Raw genomic sequence first — 6,000 nt, 5'->3', positions numbered from 1 at the left:
TTTACTTGAGGCAACAGAGGGTTCGACAACAGGTAAAGAGATTGGAGGTATGGGGAGCTTATAACATTATACCCTTTTAAAAATTCATAGATTTAATAATGAAGCATACTACCATAGAGGGATCAATGGTAGTAATTAAGGCTTCTTTCAGAAATAGACTGGAACTGTGAAGGTTAGAACTGAAGTTATGGAGAGTTTATTACTTCAATGGAGAGACAAGGGACAGGTGAAAGATACACGGAAACAGGAATGTGGAGAGACAGAGAGAACAAGAGAAAAGGTGGAGAGACAGACTAACAAAGAGAAACAGATGGAGAGAGACAAAGGTACAGAGAGAGGCAGAGTCCTCCCTGCTCACCAGTGCCCCTCACCTGCAGCACCTGGTAGCACCACTTCCCCTGACCTGCAATGCTCCCAGCACTTTCCCCCTGCTCACAGGCCCCCTGACCTGCAGCCCTCATCAGTCTTCTGCAGGACCTCTTCCTCTACCTCTCTGGGCTTCGCAGTCACTGCTCAGTGGCCCTCTCCAGCAGCTTCCTGAGTAAGAACGCTTTTGGAGATCTCATACCCAAGGCATCTGTTCTGTTCTCACCTGGGGCTGATGATTAGATTGGGGTTAAGACGATTATTTCTCTCAGTGTGAAGACTTTGTTTCATTCTCTCACTACATCTAGAATGGCAGCTGAAAACTCCAAATCCATTCTGATTCTTGATTCTTTGTAGTAACCATTGTTTTCACTTTTCTAGAAGCTCTTCAAATCTCTATTCCTGATATTCTCAAATTTCACAGTAAAATGTTTAGCATAGAATAACTCTCGGAACTTCCTGCCCCAGTTCAACTCCCTCAATTAGGTCTTTCTGGATTTACACCTGAACTTCCCTCTTAGTCTTCCTCTATTATACTGAAATAAACAGGCCTGGGGCGTGCTGGGCTTCTGAGACCCACCAGCTTTCTTGGCAGAGCAGGGGTGCATCCAGGCACAGGGACACGCCCTAGCAGCTGGCTGTGCCAGAAAAGCCAGCTAGAAGGGCTCTGACTTCTAGCAACAGGCTTGGGTCCCTGGCCACACACTGATCAGGCAACAGCAGCAGCCACCCTCACAAAGGCAGGTCCACAAAAGTGCTGAGCTAACACCGCTGACTTCTCCATCAGCTTAATAGGCAATTCAAAGAACACTGGACCTCCATGGTGACCTTGTCCTATAAGACCCACCTACATGGCTAAACAACTGCCCTGTTCCGCAGGCTGAAGGCATCAATTTTCTGTGGTGACTGTAACAAAGTACCACAACTGGGTAACCTAAAGTAGCAGGCATGTTCTCCACAGTCCTGGAGGCTAGGAGTCACAGTCCAGGTGGTGGCCTTGCTTCCTCTACAGGCTCTGGAGGAGGGCCACCTGCCTCTGCAGCTCCTGGCGGCTCCTGACATTCTTTGGCTTGCGGCAGTGTAACTACAATCTGCCTTCATCTTCTCATGACCTTCTCACTCTGTCTCTTTCTGTGTCTCCTCTTATTTTGTAAAATCACCAGCCCTCTTGGATTAGGGCCCATCCTAACTTCCTGTGATCCCCTTAGGTTGATGACATCTGCAAACATCCTGTTTCTAAACAGGGTCACAGTCACAGGTACCAGAGGTTAGGACTTCAACAAGCCTCTTGGGGTCCACAATAAAACCCATGATAAAGATTTTTAAAGAAGTTCCACGGAGCCCTTTCTTTCTCAATGTGACCTGATTTTCAAATCCAATTTTTACAGATGTATAATCTGTGTGACTTTCCATGATCAGTTGCTACCTCATTCTTTTCCATGTTCACACCTGGGCACTGCAGCATTTTAATTACCAAGCACAACATATCGCTCTAGAGTTAGAAATTACCAAGTACACATGCATATTGCTCACCACCTTTACCATTTGATTTACTTATTCTGCAGTTGATTCTAATTTTTCCAGGTCCACTAACTCCTCTAGAGCTCCCTTGCTCTGCTCAATCATGATGGAGGCCTCCTGGGATCTGTGCACTCTGTCCTTGCCCAACAGCCCCCCACTGGCCTCCTGAACCCTACGCCACCTGATATCAGGTCATTGGGTCTCCTGTTCTCCTGAGCCTTTGCCACCTGATGCTCACTGGGTCTCCTGGCCTCCTAAGCCTTATGCCACCTGATGCTCATGGGTCTCCTGGTCTCCTGATTCCTATAGCACCTGATGTTCATGGATCTCCTGAACTCCTGAGTCCTACACCACCTGATGCTCACTGGGTCCCTAGCCTCCTGAGGCCCACACCACTGTCCCCATGGACTCCAAAGTGATGACTCTACTTTTGTGTTTCCTTGCACTACCAAGCTGATCTTCAAGTGATCCCTTTAATTAAAGCTTTCTGACAATATGTCTTTGAGAAAGAAAAAAGAATTCTTTAACTTAGTTCACTCTAGCTGTGGCATGTATAGTGGACAAATTCACATCCAGACCTCATTCACATATTATGTCAAGATAAATTAGATTTATAACAGGGAACACCAGGCCCTCCAGGACCCCCTTGTTTTATGAAATTAAATTTCATTCCTCTCTCCTTTCAAAGGTAGAAAATAGGAATCATTGTAACTTAGAAATAAGTTGAATAAAAAGTCACATGAAAGATATTTTGTTCCTAATGATAATATTTAATATTTGGCAAGGATGAAGTTAAGACCTGATTATTATAGGAAATTTGGAATATAAACAGCATGAGCTCACCTCAGAACTCTCTCACTGCCTCACACATGAGCTTTGGGGAAAAGGCCTATATCTAAACCATGATGATCTTGAATCTTCCTTCAGGACCTGATGGAGAGGAAGGAAGTGAGAAGTTTGTAGACCACAGCACCAGAGCAATTTCCAGGTGTGAGATGTCCCAGGTCTTCCCCTCCACACTAGCAGACCCCACCAACAACCTGATCTTCTCATTTGCATTCTTGCTTCAGGGTGGTCCAGGGTGGTTCTGAACTTGACCACCCAAGGAAGAGACCCTCATGTCATGGTCATTTTAGGTTCTCCTCTGAAGTAGTCTGTGAAAGTAGTCTGGCTAGTGAAAGAGCTACCTGACTTCACAGCTCTGTCTAGCTGTCCTTCCATCAGGAAAAGTGACTGAGCATGGCTTTGAGATAAGAACAGTTTACTTAGAAAACTTCCAGAAGCCCAGCCAGCAGCCAAGAGTGCCTGTCAGTGTCACCATCCAAAAAAAAAAAGTGCAACCTCTGCTTTTTCTGTGTCTCCTCCTCCTCTCTTCACCTTTTGAACTAGGGCAGTGGTTTAGAAGAACTATGGACTAAATAACTGCATTCTCTCTAGTTTTATATGTTGAAAACTAGCCATCATTATTGATGGCAATAGTGGACTGAACCTTGGAAAGGTGATTGGGTCATGAGGGTGGAGTCCTTGGGAATGGTATTAGTGCCCTTACAAAAGAGGATCCAGACCTCTGGCCCCTTCCCTCTGTGAGGACACCCAAAGAGAATGGCTGTCTATAAACTAGGATTGAGGCCTTCACCAGACACCTGATCTGCAGGAAATTTGACCTTGGACTTTGTGGTCTCTAGTACTATGACAAATGCATTTCTGTTGTTTACAAAGTATTGGTTCATGAAATTTTATTAAATCTTTTCAAATTGCCTAAGACAGGAGAGTGCAGGAGATGGCCGTGTGACAAATTGGAGTCCTGTTAGGATGGCTTACCTCTTTCCTTCCGCCTGCTCAGTTCTTGAGGTCCAGAGCCAAGGATTCCACTCTCAGCCCTGGACACACATTAGGAATTCTGTTATCACCACGGTCAAGAAGTATCCTCCCCATCCAAGCATCATTCTTTCTGAGGTAGACCAGCATGCTTGCATTGAGCATTACTCTATGCCAGCAAGAGATACTGAGAGAGGTGAAAATAATTCTTGCCTTAAGGAAGTCAAACTCGAGTGGGGAAAGCAGCAAGTGAAACGATGGATATTCTGAAATGGTTCATCTCTAAAAGTATTCTGTGAACAAGACACAAGATACAAAATAGGTCACATGTTAAGGAAGTTCTAAGTACTTGAGAACTTGAGTACCATTTATCCTGGCATCAGCAGATCAAAAGCAAGAAAAGAGGCTGCAAGGAAATGTAGTCAGCTGGCACCTCTCCAGGAGGTCCAGGAAGCATGACTCAGTCTCCTGTAAGTCAGGGACAGTGGCATGTGTGTGCTCTTGGTGATCTCTGCCATTACATTGGCAGGCAGCTGGCTTTATTGCAATTCCAAATACAAAGTGAAGAGAACTTTCTGCTACATAGATTATCTACCCATTTAATAAAGGCGTGCCAGACTGCTTCAGGCTGCCAGGACTCGAGTCAACATGCTTGGGATAGAGCGGTGGCTCTGTTACCATTTGGCCGACTCTGCAAGGGGAATTACAGACACTCTCACTTCTACGAGCCATAAGCAGAGGTTATTGGAAGAACATTGATTTCTGGGGAAGCAAAGTGTTAGTGTTTCTGGTGACCTAGGGAGAAACGTGATGGAGACCATGTGTTGCAGTTGAAGCACCCACATCCCCTGCCTAGACCCCATTCCAACACTCACGTCCCGATGCTGCCATCTACCTCCTTCCCCATCCCCAGGACCCAAACTCCTTCTCTCCTGCTTTTGAGCACAGCAGGCACTGAGCCAATGAGAATGTCCTGGAGATTGCACTAAGACAGTAGGGGCAGTGTTCTCCAGCTGCAGCAGGGGTGTGAGCGAGGCTGAGCTGTGCCTGGAGCATGCACGGGAGGGTGGGGACAGACCAGAGAGGATAGCAGGCCTGAGAGAAGGGCCAAGACACTGAGAGTTAGGCAAGGAAAGGCTTCCATGAGCAGACTGACTCTTTAAGCAAACTTCAGTGCTCATCGCCACTGACCTTGACGTCCAGGGAGCACTCACTGTTGCTGACCATGAGGTCCAGTGAACACCCTGACCATAAGGTCCAGGGAGTGCCCCCCACTCCTGACCGTGAGTACAGGGACCCTCAGCATGTAGAGTCCCCTGCCACTGAGCTTGCACTCCCAGGAGGGTTGCCGCCGTGGAAAACAGGTGAATGCGGCTGATGTGACCCAGCTTGCAGGGCTTTTTGGGTTGAGACATTTTTTTAAATCATCTACTACAGAACTTTGGAAACTGCTGGGATTCAGTTGCATGAGCTACAAAAATAACCCACAGGCCTGAGATTAGGCTGTGGTTGGAACACCACAGCATTTCCAGTTAAAGCTTTCTTCGGGTCTTGGAAAATCTTGCTGCAGTCCCTGGGCCTGACACTGGGTGGTGCTTCTACACCACTATGCTCAGTCCTCTGCAACAAACCAGGGATTGGAGGTGCCTGGCCCAGGTTGAGCAGGTCAGCAGGGCCTCTCCCCTCCCTGTCTTCCTCTGCAGTAACCCTCCTCCTCTTGAAGCCACAGAAGGCTCTAGCATTGAATTTGTCTTTCATTGTTTAAGGTGACTGGTTTTATTTTATTTTTATTTTTGACACAAGGATTGAACCCAGGGGCACTTAACCACTGAGCCACATCCCGGGCCCTTTTTATCTTTTAAAATTTTAACGCAGAGTCTCACTGAGTTGCTGGGACTCACTAAGTTGCTAAGGCTGGCCTTGAATTGTGATCCTTCCAAACCTGTGATCTTCCCCAGCCATTGGGATTACAGGTGTGACCACCATGCCTGGCTAATTGACTTTTGTGGAGGCTGTTTGCTTCATAATAGAGTTATAGGACATTAAAAATATCCTTTCTAAAAGGGCATGACTATGCCATGAGGTTTAATTTTTTTTCTTGGATGCTAAAATGATATAAAGACTTTTTTTTTGTCAGAAATAATACACTTCCAGAGGATTTTGCCCCGAGATTACATTCATTCTTGTTCTGAACTCCAAAAGCCATTTTGAAGTTATATTCATAAAATTACAGAATGAAAGAACTTTTTAAAAAGTCATGAAATGTTAAAAATAGGGAAAAATGTGACTTTCAGT

This window comes from Sciurus vulgaris (genome assembly GCF_902686455.1).
Source record: "Sciurus vulgaris genome assembly, chromosome: 12".
In the NCBI taxonomy this organism is placed as follows: domain Eukaryota; kingdom Metazoa; phylum Chordata; class Mammalia; order Rodentia; family Sciuridae; genus Sciurus; species Sciurus vulgaris.
This window is presented reverse-complemented; position numbering follows the sequence as displayed.